The 20943-nt window shown below is 34.3% G+C and overlaps 1 protein-coding gene and 1 long non-coding RNA gene across 2 annotated transcripts in view; both read left to right on the top strand.

Moving 5' to 3' along the window:
• The window catches only part of LOC127869932 (uncharacterized), a 204165-nt gene that overhangs the window by 16133 nt on the left and 167089 nt on the right, over window positions 1-20943 (top strand). The window lies entirely within an intron of this gene.
• Window positions 12440-20568, top strand: LOC127868233 (uncharacterized). The gene is made up of 5 exons (XR_008043997.1): window positions 12440-12537; window positions 12668-12733; window positions 15430-15589; window positions 16503-17381; window positions 19924-20568. It is a non-coding gene; the product is annotated as an uncharacterized LOC127868233 (long non-coding RNA).

The raw sequence follows: 20943 nt of genomic DNA, 5'->3' as shown, positions 1-20943 counted from the left end.
AAAATGGTTAAAATGTTGATATAAAAATAGTTATACAGTTTAATATATGGAAAAAATGTTTTGTTTTGAGTTAATGAAGAATAATAAGCATGTTTATTTGCTTAGTAAAAATAATTAAAACTTTCTTGTGACTTTGACGGACATACGGACATCTGGACCCAATCTAATTTTCTTCAGAAGCTGTGTTGAATAATATTTTCTCTAAATAAACCATATATATAGGTGGGTGGAGAATGGGATTATTGATGCAAGTACCTGCGGTTCAGTCCTCGTGTTCATTATAAAGAAACGTGAAGTAGTACTTCTTGGACATTTTCGGGATGTTGATTTTTATCTAAAAAGAAATGTTTTATAAAAACATTACAGGATCTACATTTTAATAAATACGCACATTTATTAAACCTTCCCAAATCATTTAAACACACCGAAAATAATCGATGGTGACACCTCTGCAAAAACTCTAATTATTTTTAATTTCGTATCACATAATATGGGCATGATATCAACAATGGTGTTCTGAAGATTAACTTTCATAATTGAAATTGTTTCTGCTCCGTTTTTAATTCATGTGATTTTACAATATGCTACATTCGTCTCAGTGTTGTTAATGTCCGTCATTTCGGAAATGTAATATGAAAATCATTTGTTAAATACTCACCGATTGGCTAATAGCGTGTGGTATTGGCTGCAATAGCCAATGAAAATCGCTGACGCTTTACAAGTCGACTTGGCACAACGAAACAACCCGTATTATAAACACATTTTGAACAACACTTTCGGCAATCTCCGCAAATTCTAGTTTTGGATAAAATACCAGGTCGGCGGGTGAAATATAAATTTAAAAAAACGAAAGTGACTTTTATTTTTATTTCTATTTGTTGAAAAATAGGGTCGGGCGCTCCCGTAAAACAAATAATTAAAAAAAATGCTAGAAGCACATAGTAGTATATATATATATATATATATATATATATATATATATATATATATATATATATATATATATATATATATATATATATATATGAGGTAGAGCAATAACCAAGACCAGCCTAGCCAAATAAGCAACACAAAGCAAAAGATAAAGCAAAATGATAAGCACCTAATAGTAATAAATAATAACTGAGACATTTGCGCTAATCTAAACCGTAAGCTTACAAATTAATGAAGACAATTAAAGACATAAAATAAGCATGGCAAAGTGGTTATTAAGCACATGGTAGTATACAAATATTATGACAGAGCAATAACCAAGACCAGCCTAGCCAAATAAGCAGAACAAAACAAAACAAAAACATTGATCATTATCTTCATACAATGATACACTATTAATTATCAAAAATAAATATTATCTATCTATCCAAATTGCAAACTTACGATATGTTCCCATAATTAGCTATTTCATTTGATTACACATTTAACATAAACATACACAAAACTTTCAATGTGTTTGTAGATTAACACTTGCTTTTCATCACCATTTTGGCCTTTGTTTACATTTTAGCGGAGTGATGTCATCTGCGTAAATGGGCATGAAAGTTGTTCTCATAATTGTTATTAAATATCTCAATAAATTAACAATATATGCAGTTTTTAAAGGTAATTACTTAAAATATTATGCTTGGTGTCCTAGATATTTCCATGAAAGAGCGTAAAATTACATTGATGTGTTTCGCCAAGATTTCTGGAATTGAGCCCGCTATAGAGATGTTGTATGTTGAGGCACAAACGACAACACTGCTAGGAGAATGTCTTTCTAGATCAAATGTTTTGTGCCTCCCAAAAAGAGTTAATTTATTAAGTAAGTGCCTTATTCGTCTGCTTGCTTTAAGATTCTGATTTAATTTCCAGTCGGTTAATATTAATGCTTTTTACTGATAATGATTTAATCACGTGAAATTAAATTGCTTGGATTATGAATATTTTTGATGAGTGTCTCCTTAATTTTTGTTCTTCATATATATAGTAAAACCATCAATAGAGATACAATTAAAATTAGGAATAATTGTGGTAAAAGTGGAAAATTCTAAAAATGAGCAATATCTCTGTATCCCATAATTTTTAGAAATGTCTGCAAAATTATGTAATTAGATATATGCTCATTTTTTATGAACCAAGAAAGTTTCCAACAGTTTTTTTTACAGATACCTGAAGTGTTTCATTTTGACATCAAAGAAATACATTTATAAATTCATATGGGCACAGTAACAATAAAAACTATTTTCATATTATTCTTCAAGTCTTTGTTGGTTCATTATATAAACACATGGCCAATTGTTTAGTTTTAATCAATTGGGAAATAAATATGGACTGTTGTGATAAATATATCAATCTATACTTATATGGCCTGTGATATATGTGATTTAAAAGTATATGTTACTGTCACATGTGACTGTACATAGCACTCAAAGAACAACAATACAATGAAAAGATACAACTCATTAAAAATTAACAAATGTTTTATTTATCAATACAGTACTTGCAATGAAGAGGGTTTTTTTTCATTTTGTTGAATCACAATTCAAATAATTTGTTTATTTATTTTATGTCATTGAAACTCATCAACAGGTCAACTTTTTTTACGCCCTTCTCAATCTTATCAGTTTTCAGTTTTTCAGAACATAACTCGTAGGCACCAAATTCAATCGATGTCAAAAACAAAGAATTAAAAAAAACGAAAGTTGGCAAGCCAGTATAAAACATGATTTTATCGTCTGAGGCATTAACATATTTGATGGTTATTTCTGATTTTTGCCTCCATTGGTCAAAGGCTAGCGGGGCTTATATTATGGTCCTGTGTCCGTCGTGCGTCCATCCGTGCGCTAACTTTTCCTTTAAGCATCTTATTCTCCTAAACAACTGGTCCAATTCTGATGAAATTTCTCAGGAATGTTCCTGAGGTAAACTTTTTTCAAATTTGTTCAAATTATGCCCCTGGGGTAAAATTTGACCCTGCCCCGGGGGTCACAAAATAAAAAAAAAATCTTATATAAGGCCTATTTTGTAAAAACTTTCAAAATCTTCTCGTCCATAACTATTGGGCATAGGGCTATCAAATTAAGTATGTAAAGACATCTAATAGTCCTCTACCAAATTTGTTCAAATTATGCCCCTGGGGACAAATTTGACCCTTCCCCAGGGGTCATGACATTGAACATCTGCTTCTATAGGGTCTATTTTGTGAAAACTTTACAAATCTTCTCGTCCATAACCATTGGGCCTATAGGGCTACCAAATTCGGTATGTAGTAGCATCTTAAAGTACTCTACCAAGTTTGTTCAAATTATGCCCCTGGGTTCAAGTTTGACCCTGCTCCGAGGGTCACAAAATTGAACATATGCTTATATAAGGCCTATTGTGGGATTTTTTTTTTAATCTTCTTGTCCATAACGGTATGGCATAGGGCTACCAAATTTGGCATGTAGTGACATTTAATAGTTCTCTTCTTAGTTTGTTCAATATGCCCCTGGGTCAAATTTAAAACTGCCCGGGGGTCACAAAATTGAATATATGCTTATAAATGGCTTGTCCATAACCATTGGGCCTAGGGCTACCAAATTTGGTATGTAGTGACATCTTATAGTCCTATACTAAGTGTGTTTATATTATGCCCCTGGGGTCAAATTTGACCCTGCCGTGGGGGTCACAAAATTGAACATACGCTTATATGGAGCCTATTTTGTGAAAACTTTAAAAATCTTCTTGTCCATAAACATCGGGCCTAGGGCTATCAAATTTGGTATGTAGTGACATCTTATAGTTGTCTACCAAGTTTGTTCAAATTTTATCCCTTGGGTCAAATTTGACCCTGCCTCGGGGTCACAAAGTTGAACACATGCTTATATAAGGTCTATTTTGTGAAAACTTAAAAAATCTTCTTGTCCATAACCATCCGGTCTAGGGCTGTCAAATTTGGTATGTAGTGACATCTAATAGTCCTCTTCCAAATCTGTTCAAATTTTATCCATGGTCAAATTTGATCCTGCCCCTGGGGTCACAAAATTGAACATATGCTTATATAATGCCTATTTTGTGAAAACTAAAAAAAAAATATTGTCCATAACATTTATGCCTAGGGCTACACAATTTGGTATGTAGTGACATTGTATAGTCCTTTATTTAGTTTGTTAAAATTATGCCCCAGGGGTCAAATTTGACCCTGCCCTTGGGGCCACAAAATCGATTATATGCTTATATAGTGCCTATTTTGTGAACACTTACAAAATCTTCCTGTCCTTTAACCATAAGGCTGTGGCACTTCTACCCTTATTTGAATATATTAGTGTTCAAAGGTTCGTTTAAGTCGCGTTGTGTAATTTTTTGTTTTTACTAAAATGTTCCAGGTTCGTTTAACTACTCATCAGTTTGCGAAAGAATGCAACAAGTCTTTTTATAGCATATATAGTCTTTTATTCTTGTTTAAAATGTTTGTATATGTTGTATTGTAAATGTATATTATTCTTATTTGTATTGTAAATGTATGTAATTCTTATAAAGAAATTGCACAAGATCAAAACAAGAAAGAAACAAGATACTCCAACACAAATATAATCCGTCAAGAAAGTAAATGTCCATCTCTCCTGCACTTACCGTAAAGCCGTAAAATTATAATGTTTACTGTGCGAGTTGCTATCAATAATGGCTCGATTTAAAATACCCCTCTTTTATACTAATGCTTATGTAAATGCTTATACAAACGGTCATGTTCCAGAAAACGTGATCTCAGCAAGTAAACAAAACTTTCCATCACCCTGTCTAATTGGAGTATTTTATTCTAACTCCAGTAAACAAGCAGTTCGTGACCGTTTTAACATCGGTCTGACCGCCAAATAACCAAGGCTTAAGAGCATCCCTACATGTATGATAGTTCGAATTGAGTTCAGTCAGCTTACTGGGACAAAAGTGTTACAAGGCATGATAGGGCTACCAAATTCGGTATGTAGTGACATCTAATAGTTCTCTACCAAGTTTGTTCAAATTATGCCCCTTGGGTCAATTTTTACCATGCTCGGGGGGTCACAATACTGACCATACACTAATGGGGCTTTTTTTGCGAAAACTTTAAAAATCTTCTTGTCCATAACCATTGGGCCTAGGGCTACCAAATTTGGTATGTTACATATATAATAGACATCTAATAAACTTCTACCACATTTGTTCAAATAATGCCTCTGGTTCAACTTTAACCCTGCCCCGGGGATTCACAAAATTGAATAAATGCGTATAAAGCGCCTATTTTGTAAAATCTTTAAAAAAAATCTTCTTGTCAAAAACCATTTGGACTATTGCTACCAAATTTGGTATGCAGTTACATCATTCTTATAGTCCTCTTATACCAAGTTTGTTTAAATTATGCCCTTTGGGTCAAATTTGACCCGCGGGTCACAAAATTGAACATTATATACGCTCATATCTTGCTTATTTTGTGAAAAGTTTTAAAATATTCTTGTCCTAAACTATAGGACCTAGGGCTACAACATTTTGTATGTAGTGAGATATAGTAGTCCTCTACAACGTTTGCTCAAATTATGCCCCTGAGGTTAAATTTGACCCAGACCAGGGTGTCACAAAAGTGTACATGTGCTTAACTAGGGCCTATATTTAAGTATTTGCACATGCCAAGAATATTTGTTTCAGCCTTTTCTTCAGCAATGGAGTGATACAGGGCTATCATGGCCCTCTTGTTTGTTATTTGTGGAGATTTCATGCTCGTCAGGAGATGCCTGCCCACCGACACTTTCAGAGCTGCCATCACCGACACTGGTGTCATCAGCATGTGACCTGGCATAAATGGAATACATAACTCTTATATGTATACACTGCAACTCCGTTACAGCGCGATCCGTTATATCGCGCTGTCCATTATATCGCGAGTCGGCTATGGCTCCCAAAAATCCGACAAGAATGATCACAAAAACACATTTTTTTTAAAATTCGTTGACAAGCTATAATCTGACAATATGCAAACTGCGATAACAACCGGTTCTGGCTAGTAATTGATCACCCGTTGTACGCGGCTTATACTTGACATGCAGTGAAGCGTGAAAACAGACCTTAAGTGACAGTGTTGCTTTAACACGGATTGAGTTGTTTGCAGCACTTGAGTTATTAGTGTCTCATTCTCGATAATAATGTCAGTTTGTTGTTTTTGCTATTATATTTTAGCTGAGACATTTAGCAGTTTGAAGCCACATCAATAATAAACACTTAATTGTCGTTGTGTTAATTATCAGCTTATTATAACTATTGTTTGACTATGCGTATCTACAGTCGTTTCATTTTGTTTATATTATACAGTTGATATCGCTCATCATTACCCGATAATCCCGTATATTTCAGTTTTAAAGCAAACTCCGGTAAATATTTACGATAAAAGTGCTCAGTACACACACACATTTGCAATTATTCTTAATATCAAATACATTTTGGCATTTGTTACTATTTAAAGATGTGATGAAATAACGTCCAATCGGGGCGTTTTTTTCCCACTGAACACGCGTAAATCGCCTGACGTGATGTTCATTTTTTTATACAACACAAAATACATTCTCACTTTCCATGCGACGTTCTACATGTCTGCATAATTTTCGCGCGCTTTTTATGGAGACAAAGGATATTTTAGCACTGTTTATTTGACGTTAGAATTTGTTAATGTCGCATTAGCATTAAAATTCGGAAACGTGTTTCGGATTACAAATTTAGTAAAGCTCATTTGAGAATCAAACGAAACATTAACATTGTGCGTAATTAATGCAACGATAATTTGTTTAAGCGCATTACGTGCAATATAGCTAATTAAAACGTGAAAATAATAACTAGGAAAGTAGCGTAAATCTAGGTTTCTACACTACACAAATGTAGGTGTATATCTTTAATACACTACACAAATGTAGGTGTATATTACGCTGAGCGTACCTGAAAATAAAAATTAATAATGGCATTACAATTTCCATGGTAATCAAAACTTTAATTACGATATTATTTTATACAAATAAATTTTTTGTTGTTGTTTTACAAAAGTACATGTAAAATTGGTTTGCAATTATTACAATACAAAGATAAAGCAGCGCCGTACATAAAATGAAAACACTGATGAAATTTGACACATTAACTGCACATCAACTGCTTAAAAACTAAGTCAGACATGTCTTGATTTATATCGCGCTCCGGATATATCGCGATCGCGATCTTTGGACCCCGTCAATCGCGATATAATGGATCTGTAGTGTATATTTATTTATTTATTTATATATTGTATTGTTTAATAATCTTGTTGTGGCATTGTAGATATGGTGCCTGCCTAGCCATTGGGAGGCCACAGGTTTGATCTCTTCTTGGGGAGGGTTCTCATGATATTTACAAAAACACTATGTACTGGTTCTTCCCAGGAAACAGACTTGAGAGTATCTCAATAAGCCTAAGGCTTTGGATGCAGTCTAGCTAAAATAAATAAGTTTATTATTATACATACATTAATCTTAATGTTTATTTGAATGGTTTTCAATAAAGTTAATATTAATTTCCTAGTCCTACCACATAAAGTATGTTATGTTTTGTTCTCACAAAAACCATTCATGTCCATATTAAAAAAGTGTTTGTTAATCTTAAGAATCTTTGAACTAGAGGCATGTTACTGTTGAGTTAAAATTATATCTACATAAATATATACATTAATGCCAAACCTTATAAAGAATAAATAGCCATTTTTGGAGACGATATATATTGATATTATTACCCATGAAATCATTCAATCTGATCCCTGGAATTACTCTAACTCGTTGGACTTGAAGAGTCATTATGACTGATAAGCACTTTCAAACACCTATAAAAAAGTAATAGCAAGATATAAATGCATGTTTCTTTTATATAAATACAACAACAAACAAATATACTGATTAAATGCAAATAACAATACAATTTATATTCAAAGGAGGTACTTCATACTCAAATTCAAATAACCAAGTGCCTAAGTGATAAACTAGAAATAGGTTTGATGTTTTGAAATGTTATTGAATAATAGTGCTACATATTTGTATGAATATGCATGATTTGAGTGTCATATAACATACGTTTTTTAACTGTTGTTGTTTTTTGCACTATTTTCTAATGAAAAGTTTTAGTAAAAATACGTGGTCTATAATTAATTAATTTTGATTGCATATATTATTATGCCCCCCTTTGAAGAAGAGGGGGGTATATTGTTTTGCACATGTTGGTCGGTCTGTCCGTCAGATGGTTTCTGGATGATAACTCAAGAACGCTTAGGCCTAGGATCATGAAACTTTATAGGTACATTGATCATGACTGGCAGATGACCCCTATTGATTTTCATGTCACTAGGTCAAAGGTCAAGGTCACAGTGACTTGAAATAGTAAAATGGTTTCCGGATGATAACTCAAGAATGCTTAGGCCTAGGATCATGAAACTTCATGGAAACATTGATCTTGACTGGCAGATGACCCCTTTTGATTTTCAGGTCACTAGGTCAAAGTTCAAGGTCACAGTGACTCGAAACAGTAAAATAGTAAGGATGATAACTCAAGAATGCTTATGCCTAGGATCATGAAACTTCACAGGTACGGTGATAATGACTGGCAGATAATATCTATTGATTTTCAGCTCACTAGGTCAAAGGTCAAGGTCACAGTGACTTGAAATAGTAAAATGGTTTCCGGACGATAACTCAAGAACTCTTACGCCTAGGATCATTACACTTCATAGGTACATTGATAATGACTTGCAGATGACCCCTATTAATTTTCAGGTCACTAGGTCAAAGGTCAAGGTCACAGTGACTCAGTAAAATGGTTTCCTGATGATAACTCAAGAATAATTAACCTAGGATCATGAAACTTCATAGGTATATTGATCATGACTGGCAGATTACCCCTATTAATTTTCAGGTCACTAGGTCAAAGGTCAAGGTCACATTGACAAAAAACGTATTCACACAATGGCTGCCACTACAAATGACAGCCCATATGGGGGGCATGCATTTTTTTCCAAACAGCCCTTGTTTATATTATATTCACATACTGTGAAAAACATGAGATGCATAAATAATTTAAAACGGGTTGAAAGGCTAAAACGGCAATTCATCACCTTTATTAGAGATTTACATGTCTTTACTTTCTAGATTGAAATGATGTTTTGCCCGTGGTATTTTGTTGGTAACTTGTTCCTGTTCATAGCGTTTGGACCATTTCTATCCACCAATGATTAGAGCATACCCTGGTGTATCTGCAACATCAATATATGTAAAAGGGTTTAAATAAATACTGAAAAAAAAAATAATAATTTATTAACAGCCAGCACACCTTAAATTTGCCATAGCGATAAATGAAAAATGCTAGTTTGTGTGTAACATGGCCACAAATTTAATATGTTACAGTGGGGCAGGGTGTTGGTGTTGTATCTACTGTAAGTAAACCAAGCAATATAGATTGAAAAAATAGTTCAATGTTGTATTAATAAGAACACGTTTTTCATTATAAATGGCATTTAATTTTATTATAATACAATTTTGGGCATTCATGGAATAGAAGAAATGATTGTTGGTATTTACATTGGTCTGTTCTGGTAACATAAATATGCAATGACAGTCTGCTCAAATTAATCATTCAAGTTTGAGATTAGCAAAGCATGGTGTAAAATGTCAACACATTAGGCCATATTAAATTATTTTTTTTTTACCGATTAATACTAAATAAAATGTTAATAATAATAATGCTTGCCATCTACATGGTGTAATACTCCTACAAATACGATATGTATGTACATCAACAAATAAGATATCAATACACTAATGATACCTACCCGTTTGGCGTCGCATCTTGCCTGCTTATAGCTCTAATCAATGCGGTTTTCGTGGCATGATTTCTAGGCATTTTGTGCAGCGTTACATGCTTGCCATATATGCCAAATTGTCCCACATCAGGCCTTTACCTTGCCAGTTTGGAAAAAAATCATATAATTTATAGTTATATACTTTGTAAGGTTATTATAAAATACAATTCATATATAATAAGCATAAGACACTTCTTTCTTTAAAAAAAAAAGACATCAATTGAAATAGGGATTTTTTTTTGTTCAATATTGGTTTGGAATCGGGTACCTTTTAGGGCAATTTTTACATAGCAAAAACCCCCTGATATAATATAAAGTAATTGTTTAATAATGTATATGTGCCATTTTATTGCTACAGTAGACAAAATAATACATGTTTTCAGAATTATTGATTTATAAACATGAGTAATGAAGTATTTTGACTGTCACTACATGGCATGTCTATAAATAGAAACTGTGTTCCTGGGAAAGAGACACTTTCTGACCTTGTCTTAATTTTGTGGTTGTTTAATGATTGTACATGAACACTATGTTTACCTGTTGATTGAACTGTGAAATTGTTTCAGTATGTGTAATTGTTTTCATCTGTGTAATTGTTTTACTTCAATTCATATCTTACTCAACAGTCGCATTTCAACATGTCAAACGTTAACTAAATAGCTCTGCTACTGAAGTTTATTGTCATGTTTTACTATTGAATCATTGAAATGTATGCATATATTTTAGATGTGTAAAGGCCTCTTTATAGCAACATATGCGTAATACAATATCACTGCAGTATGTTTAATAAGATTATTTAACATTTACAGTTATTCAATATATTGATGTTACTCTGTTTTGCAGTGAGCAGGTGTGCTGTGAGTCCCACAGGAGACAGGCTGTACATCACCAGCTACTACTATAGCAAGCTTCTCACCCTGGCCAGGGATGGCACACTCCTGGCTACATACCCAGACCCAGCACTACGTAACCCATCTGGTCTACATGTGACCCCTGCAGGCCAGGTGCTGGTCTGTGAATACTGGTCCTCCACTGTACTACAGGTGGGCTGGGAGGGAGAAAGTAAGCTGGCTACGCTGGTTACTCATGAGGATGGAGTGTGGGGCCCAGAGTCAGTCTGCTACAGCAGCACAACATCATCCATCATTGTGGGACAGTTCAGGAGCAACAACATCCTGGTGTTCAGAGTGGAATAGTGTGTACATTTATGTATCAGTTGTTGTAATTAGTAATTAGCATTTCAATGACAATGTGTTGTTTAGCATACAAACATAGTAGTGTGTGATGTTACAATACAACATCAGTGTGTAGTTAAAGATACAAATAATTTATGTACACATATTCTTATCTGATTACACATTGTGAGGGGTTTTGTTTGAACATTTGAGTTTTTGCATATTATGTTATGTTGGCATAACATTTTTGTCATTATGGTCCTAAATTTTAGTTCTTGTAAACTTTGCATGAAAAAACAAAGCATTTCAAATGAAAATTTAATATTTGTACATAGATGCACATGTACATAGCAACGAGGGCTATTTTTAGACTTTCATTTCTGAAAATACCATGCCATGTAAGAAATGTAAATGGATGAATACTTTTATTTATAAAATATGAAATTGTTTAAGTAATCTTTCGAGTAGTATATATTGATACTTTTCACAATATTTACAGAAAGGGAACACTTTTTATGCTCCCTTTCGAAGAAGAGGGGGTATATTGTTTTGCACATATGTCCGTTTGTCCGTCCGTCCACCAGATGGTTTCCGGATGATAACTCAAGAACGCTTCGTTCCAGGATCATGAAACTTCATAGGTACATTGATCATGACTTGCAGATGATCCCTATTGATTTTCAGGTCACTTGGTCAAAGGTCAAGGTCACAGTGACTCAACTTAGAAAAATGGTTTCCGGATGATAACTGAAGAACGCTTACGCAGTAGGATCATGAAACTTTATAGGTACATTGATCATGACTCGCAGATGACCACTACAGACTTTCAGATCACTAGGTCAAAGGTCAAGGTCACAGTGACTTGAAATATTTAAATGGTTTCCGGATGATAACTCAAGAACGCTTATGCCTAGGATCATGAAACTTCATAGGTACATAGATCATGACTCGCAGATGACCCCTATTGATTTTCAGGTCACTAGGTCAAAGGTCAAGGTCAAGGTGACCCGAAATAGTAAAATGGTTTCTGGATGATAACTCGAGAACGCTTATGCCTAGGATCATGAAATTTCATATATACATTGATCATGACTCACAGATGACACCTATTGATTTTCAGGTCATTAGGTCAAAGGTCAAGGTCACGGTGACTCAACTTAGAAAAATGGTTTCCGGATGATAACTCAAGAACGCTTATGCCTAGGATCATGAAACTTCATAGGTACATTGATCATGACTCGCAGATGACCCCTATTGACTTTCAGGTCACTAGGTCAAAGGTCAAGGTGACTTGACACAGTAAAATGGTTTCCGGATGATAACTCAAGAAAGCTAACGCCTAGGATCATGAATTTTCATAGGTACATTGATCATGACTTGCAGATGACCCCTATTGATTTTCAGGTCCCTAGGTTAAAGGTTACAGTGCCAAAAAATATATTCACCTGATGGCTGCCACTGCAACTGACAGCCCATATGGGGGCATGCATGTTTTACAAACAGACCTTGTTAAATGTGAGATTTATTAATTTGTCGTATTTTATGCTGTTGAACATGTGTTATTGATTTTCATTACATTTATATAAATATGTGTGAGTCCTAAATATAAAAACAATAAATACATCAACCTATTCTGCTTCTCCAGTGGCTGCTGAGTCAGGACAACAATGATGAGGATGTGGTGGACAAGAATGACCTGAGTACGCAGAAGGTAAAATAGACGTTTTAATTGTCAGGCCTTTTCTTGGCCACTTTGGGAAAAAAATGCAATTTTGGGATTTTGACATTTATTGTGCGAAAAGTCCATTGATTTCAGCAAAACTAATATAATATAACTCTTTCTAATACTTCAAATTATAAAAATAAAATCATAGTATGATAGTAATATACTTTTCTAGATTTAATTGAAATATAATTGAGATATATTAATCATAAGGCACTTAACAAAAACGCTATTCGTATGGGTCCGTTTCACTTACCCATAAATATACAAGGAAAAGGCATGCTTGTTTATTTCCTATGTATTAAGAATGCAAAACAGATGAGGTGGAAAAGAACAGTTTGAATTTACATAAGGTAAACTATCCTCTTTAATTGTTTGTAAACTGTAAACCATGTATATTTGTCTGCATGAAATTTCCTGGTTGAAAAGACTTTCGTGGACACAGTAGTTAATGCGTGCGTCTTAATGTAAATTTGTGGATTTTTTATTTTGTAAAAGCAAGGAATTTGTACTTGATTTTTTGTTATGTTTGTGAATTTAATTTGTGTATCAGTAAATCCATGAAATCAACAGTTATTAATGTCCCACAAACAAAAGCGATTTTATTTAATAAAATTACAATTAATTAATTTACAATTCAAATTATTTGCAAAATTCTTAGATTTTTTTTAAATTTGGAAATAATGGGTTAATGTTTTCCTTGCATAAAACTTTAAATTGCATAAACCCATCAAATTATTATTTTATATGCGTTTTTGCTAATTTGCAGTGTCAGTGCCAATTAGCCAGCAATAGTATAAGCAAATGCCTTGAACATGTACTTTATAAAGAAGGAAATAAATGGCTGTCCACATTCACCTGAGAGTAAAATTCTGTTACAGGCCACTTGCCCTGAACGACTTTCAGCTGGCTAAACTAGTTTGTCTGTATTTGAAGACGCCTAAAGTTCCACATTTTTACAGTAACCAATACAAATACATGATTTTTTTCCAAGTAAATGCGAACATTAACTTTGTTTGATAAATTCAGGAGTAAAAAATCAGTAAAAATAATAAATAACACCCACACACACAAATCAAATCACAGGGCTTGTTTTGTCTCATCCTTGTGAAGCGGCCTTGGCCCCCTCATTATGTGAAAAAATAAGTCGAAAAATAAAAGTTTGAAAATATTAATTAGTTACAAACGTCTTAATGTAAATTTGTGGATTTTTTATTTTGTAAAACCAAGGAATTTGTACTTGATTTTTTGTTATGTTTGTGAATTTAATTTGTGTATCAGTAAATCCATGAAATCAACAGTTATTAATGTCCCACAAACAAAAGCGATTTTAAAATTTATATATAACATTTTCTGCAAAATGTGTTTGTAATGCTTTATTTTATTTATTTTTAATATATATCGTTTCTTCGTCAGGTGTATTCCTTAGTTTTAATACAATCTTAATATTTATTGCTGAAAATTATAATTAATAGAAAATTGCCATTCTACTAATCTGTGAACAAGTCCTAATACATAAATAGGCTCTCTCCATACATTTTTTAATTGTACATGCATTATTACATTTTTTTCAAATACATTTCGACTTAAGAACTCGAGCCTTGTTCTGGGAAAATTGGTCTTAATGCATGTGTGTATAATGTCGTCCCATATAAGCCTGTGCTGTCCTCACAGGCTAACCTGAGACGACAATTATCGCCTAGATTTGATTTTTGTTTAGAAGAAATTTCCTTTAAACAAAAATTCCTCAAAAGCGGAAAATATTGTCCCTGAATTAATTGGAATGCATTAAGCCCACTTTTCACAGAACGATGCTTACTTTGAATCCCATTTTGAAATTCTCTGTTACTCAGGTTTGGAAAGCCCCGACCTGAAGAATGGTTTGCGTTATGGATCCTAAAGTAAAATAAGTCATTTTATCTTTTGTGAGATCATATCAGTATTGTCCAATTCATCTTTATTATTCTTAATACGGATGTACACAGTCAAATCATTTTTATTAGTAGGACATTATTTTGTATTGATTGTAAGGCTTTACAGATCCACAAATTTAACACAAACACACTGACACAAATTCCACATTTATTTGTCCAAACTGAGCAATCCACGCATTAACTACTGTGTCCACGAAAGTCTTTTCAACCAGGAAATTTCATGCAGACAAATATACATGGTTTACAGTTTACAAACAATTAAAGAGGATAGTTTACCTTATGTAAATTCAAACTGTTCTTTTCCACCTCATCTGTTTTGCATTCTTAATACATAGGAAATAAACAAGCATGCCTTTTCCTTGTATATTTATGGGTAAGTGAAACGGACCCATACGAATAGCGTTTTTGTTAAGTGCCTTATGATTAATATATCTCAATTATATTTCAATTAAATCTAGAAAAGTATATTACTATCATACTATGATTTTATTTTTATAATTTGAAGTATTAGAAAGAGTTATATTATATTAGTTTTGCTGAAATCAATGGTAATGGTAAATTACAATAAATTACAATTGTACAGTTACATTAATAATCACAGTAATAACAGTAATTATTCCAAATTGATGTCATAACGGGACTTTAGCCAATTTGACCCAAAACATTTGCTGGCGTTTTACTTACGTACTACATATAGTTCAAAGGCTGACTAGGCCAACATATTTCATATTGGTTTCCTCCACATAACAGCAACTGCTCAGGACAGAAGATGACTGTGACGAAAGGCTCAGCCGTATCAGAGTCCAGTGATGTGGGGGCATGATGGGGTCATTCCATGTCTTAAGATTGCATCATGAAAGACATTTTAGCTGACACTTGCAAGGGAGAGAACTGAAGATCTGCAACAGCAGTGAGTTGTTTACCTGAAGTTACTGTTTAATTAATTTAGCTGACATTAACAAGGGGGAGAACTTTTGATTTGCACCAACAATGAGTTGTTGCCCTTGTTGCTATTAAGTTTATGAATCCGACACTAACAATGGATATAACTGTAGATCTGCACAAGCAGTGAGTTGTTGACCTTTAGTTGCCTTCTAATTTTGTCTACCACTGTTTGTTGATTTACTTTTCAATGTTTGTCTATTGAAACATGTATCTAAAATAAAACACCTTTGGGGCATTTTAAAAGCTAAGTGATTTATTGAATAAGTACCATTAGTAAACATTACATTTTCCATTATGTTTGTGTTGTTATGCAGGACAGAACTGGCAAACATAAATAAATGAGCCGTGCTGTGGGAAAATGGGGCTAAATGCGTGTACTCGAATTGTTATTCCATATTCGTCTGCGCAGTCCGCAGACTAATAGGGACAATACTTTCCTCTTCAAAGGTATTTTTCGTTGAAAGGAATTGTCCTTTTTATAAAAATCCAGTCTAGTGGGAAAGTGTCCTACCTGATTATCTTATGTGGACTTGACATGCTTATCTGAGACGACAACAATTAATATTAATGAACTGCATATTGGTTTTCGAAATTACATCTCTTCAAGTTGTGAAAGAAATCTTTATTATGAATTTACAGGTTAATATAACATTGACCAACACTTTTAATGTTTTAATACGAAATGGTTTGATTGAATAAATTGTAATGCTTTTTGGGGCAAGGAACCAATGAAATGCCTGATTAAAAATTGATGAGAATGAAATGTATCTGTTAAAAACCTTCACATCCTATCCAATAAAGAAGCATAGTTTGTTATAGAGTGTTCTATGAACTTTTTTGTTAATGTTTCATATCACCCACGGTGCTGTTGATTTCAGGTGAGCATGAGCATTGTTATGGATTAAATGTCGAACGGCACCAGTCAGTCCTCCAGGTGCCTCAGTCCAGGACAACCCTTCCCCTCCCATGACCCATAGCTCCACCCCTTTGACCTCCTGCCTCAAAGCTTTGTTGAACAATACCATTCTGCTGGAATGTCTGAGCATGTTGAGTTTTCACAAGCTGTTGTCAACAACTGCCGTCTCTGTGGCGATCGATCAGCACTCGAGCCTGTGTAGTTTGTTAAGCTCCAGTGCCAAAAAATAAAAAGTTGGATACCTTGTTACATGCTTTGTGGGACTAACAGAGCAACAGCGAATAATGGGAGAAAATCAAGAAACAGTTAAAGAGTTAAAATTGGAAGCATGAGCTATCCATGGGGGCTACTTCTGATTTCAATAGTAGAACCATAATGGACAATCCTGATTTGTCCTCTAATGCGTCCAAAATGTTTAAAACAGACGTGCTTTTGAGGCAGTTGCTGACAAAAAAACTTTTGTTATGAACACTCATAACATGATGAATACATCGGTTGTGGTTTAGGCGCAAATTCTGCCCATCATCGTTAACAAGGTGCTTAAGGTTTTGTTACGAGCACTTCACACTCTAAGACAAAACGGCCTCGCATTGGATATACACTAGATAAAGCGTTGAAAAATGACAGCAGTTTTGTTGTGTGGTCAAGTATGCCCTTTGACTCTCAATCCGACATAAGGTAGAACTCAAACTCGGCCCACAGCAATATCAGCGAGGCTAGCAGTTTTGTTGTGTGGTCCAGTATGCCCTTTGACTCTCAACCCGACATTAGGTAGAACTCAAACTCAATCCTCAGCAATATCAGCGAGGCCAGCGTGTCATCTCGCCTTCTTCAGCCTCAGGTGAGACCTTACAGTTTTATTTATTTTGAAAATTAGGGCTGATAATTCATTCCCATTTCTAATCTCAAAACGTCTATATTTAAACATAATTACTGGCTAAAATTCCCAATATACTGTTTGCCATAAAAAAGGACACTTTTCACAGAGCTAGCCCCTAGTTCTAGCACATGTCTAAGTTTTTTAGAAGTATTACTCGCTTAATATTCTTATTTCACTAAGTTATTACTATTTTGAAGTTATAGATGTTATAAAAATCATTTATGTTGTTTCTTTCCCAAAAACTGAGAAAACCATTTATTTTTGTCGGCTCAAAATTGTGTGTTGAAGAAAAATGATTATTTCATCAGCACTTCAATTTATTAATTTGTGATTAAACAAAATTAACAAAATTGTGTCAGTAAATACCCAGTTTGTTTGTAGTACATTTCCGCGATAAATTGCGGTGGGAAAAATGGGAAAACCCTTGAGAGTAACTTGCAGGAGGTAGACCATGTTTAGCACATGTAAATTAACTAGTCTTTTATTATGAGGTTAATTTTTTTTTTGTTATTGGTCACTGTAGTTACTTGCCCTTCCTTACTGTATGCCATTAACAAGTTCATTGTTATGAATTAAGCTGATTGGTGGGACCGAATTACTGTTTACATACCATTTTTTAATATTAATATATATCCTATAATCGAATATAATTTATGGCAATTTATGACAGAATGTTTAACTACATGTATATTAGACAATAATGTCAATGAATTAAACAAATTTGAATTGATACACAAACATTAGATAATAGTAAATGTAGGTAAACGCAAACAATCAAACACACATTAATATGTGTTTTATTTCTTTGTAATTTAAATTCAGAATGTATATCAGTCAGTTGTTGATCATAAAGCGTTATTGTCTTTGATCCAGATCCGCCGTTTGACTGCAACACCCCTGAAAACCATACAACGGATCATACAGTTGTAAACAATTAGTGCTAATCATTACTATTGTACCTTAGTGAAGTCAATGTTTTCGATGCAGCTTTTGGATTGTAAATTGGATTTGATTATTATTTAAATCAGAGCCCAGATGCTTGCGAGAAACAATGGCGCTATATTGTTTTATATCCTAATGCACACAATTTTAACACTAGAAGTGAAACTTTAAATCTAAGGTGTGTCCGACAAAAAGATGCCATATAATGTTGATAAATTGTATAACTGCATGTAGTATCTATTCAATATCACTCAGATTGCATAGTTTTAACCAGAATAGGCAATAATGACTATTAAAAGTATAAAAATCCCCTGTAGCAAGATAGAAATTGGTACACTGAATTCACCACAGACGTCCATCTGTATTTCTGTATCCGTGTCTAATCCATAGCCAAACGTGTGTGATCAAGTACTCATACACTTACAGTATTCAACTCACATCTATTTGTTTCTTAAGATATGCTATACAGTTGTATAGTCTCACATTTAAAGTTGAAAAAAGTATCACATTTAACGTTGTATAGTCTCACATTTAAAGTTGTATAGTTTCACCTTTAAAGGTGTACAGTGTAACATTTAATTTGTATAGTCACACATTTAAAGTTGTATAGTCTCAAATGTAAAGTTGTATATGTTCACTTTTAAAGGTGTACAGTCTCACATTTTAAGTTGTGTAGTGTCACATTTAAAGTTGTATTGCTCAATCTCATATTAAAGGGGTCATCCAACAGATTTTGGCATGTATTGAATGAAGCATGTCATTAAATGCTTTCTGTTGATAAATTTTAACATTTGACCTAAAAATCTCCAGAAAAGAACACAATTATACAACTTTAAAAAAAGGAAAACATGTCGGCATATATATGACCTTTGACCTTGAAAGATGACCTTGACCTTTCACCACTCTAAATGTGCAGCTCAATGAGATACACATGCATGTCAAGTATCAAGTTGCTAGCTTCAATATTGCAAAAGTGACATTTAATGAGCGATTTTGACCCATATATTTGACCTTTGACCTTGAAGGATAACCTCGACCTTGATCATTTACAACTTAAAATGAAGCTCTATGAGATACACATGCATGCCAAATATGAAGTTGCTATCTTTAATATTGCAAAAGTTATGGCAAATGTTAAAGTTGGAGCAAACCAACAGACCCCTGGAGTCCTGGAGTTAAAAGTCTCCCGCCTAGACCACTCGACCATCCATGTTCATGCTTAGAGCGGATGTATTTTTACCTATATAAGCAATCCTCGAAGTTTTCCCAAAATATAACTACAACAACAGAACTTTCCAAATTAATCAACCGTTTCGCATTGCAGGACGCTTTATAATTCATCTTCATTCGTCAAAAGATGCATATAATGGAAATTTAAAAGCATGGTAAATTGTCAGTTTTACTATTTCCTCAAAAATATCAAAAAAAACGAAAATTTAGGAATCTCAAACAACTTTTTTTAATTATGTCAATGTACCAATCTGTTGGACGGCCCCTTTAAAAGTTATGCAGTCTCACATTTGAAGTTGTTTTATCTCACATGTTAAGTTTTCCTTTTCAGCAAACAGTATTAGCCAACAAGACAACCATCATTGAAGTAAATGTCGATTGCAATCCGCACCCCCTTCTTTAACAAATACTACAACTCGCTCAAGAAATTAAGTACGAAGACGTCTTGCATCAGCTTAGCACACCACATCTTCTCCAATGTTGGCTACAGCAATACTTCAAACAGCAGAGCCTTGATGAGTCCGACTTTCGTCCCATCGTCGATGTTGCTTAGCAACGATTCGATGCTGGACATGGACAACTTGTTCCAGACGAGTTGCTAAAGTGGAAAAGATTTGTCATTACACAGCAGATAAAGCAGGCGTTAAGTGACTTTCTGTATCTGTGACTGACCTCGATATGTTGCTCTCGAATAATGCGAGTCTGACGCCTGCGGAGCAGACTGTGATTGAAGCCATTTAGCAGCAGCTGTTTACTGACATGCCCGGGCTTGGGTTTGTTGACTTTGGCATCTGGACTTGCACCATCTCTGTATGTATCCCATTAACAGCAGCAGCAGCATTAACAACAACAGGTAGTAGGTCAGCCTCATTCTGGGAATGACCTGGACTTGCACCATCTCTGTCTGTATCCCATTAACGGTAGCCGCAGCATTAACAACAACAGGTAGTATTTCAGCCTCATTCTGGGAATGACCTGGACTTGCACCATCTCTGTATCCCATTAACGGTAGCCGCAGCATTAACAACAACAGGTAGTATTTCAGCCTCATTCTGGGAATGACCTGGACTTGCACCATCTCTGTATCCCATTAACGGTAGCAGCAGCATTAACAACAACAGGTAGTATTTCAGCCTCATTCTGGGAATGACCTGGACTTGCACCATCTCTGTATCCCATTAACGGTAGCAGCAGCATTAACAACAACAGGTAGTATTTCAGCCTCATTCTGGGAATGACCTGGACTTGCACCATCTCTGTATCCCATTAACGGTAGCAGCAGCATTAACAACAACAGGTAGTATTTCAGCCTCATTCTGGGAATGACCTGGACTTGCACCATCTCTGTATC

Source organism: Dreissena polymorpha, chromosome 2 (genome assembly GCF_020536995.1).
Source record: "Dreissena polymorpha isolate Duluth1 chromosome 2, UMN_Dpol_1.0, whole genome shotgun sequence".
Taxonomy (NCBI): domain Eukaryota; kingdom Metazoa; phylum Mollusca; class Bivalvia; order Myida; family Dreissenidae; genus Dreissena; species Dreissena polymorpha.
Note: the sequence above shows the minus strand (reverse complement) of the source record. Positions and strands in the feature narration are given on the sequence as shown.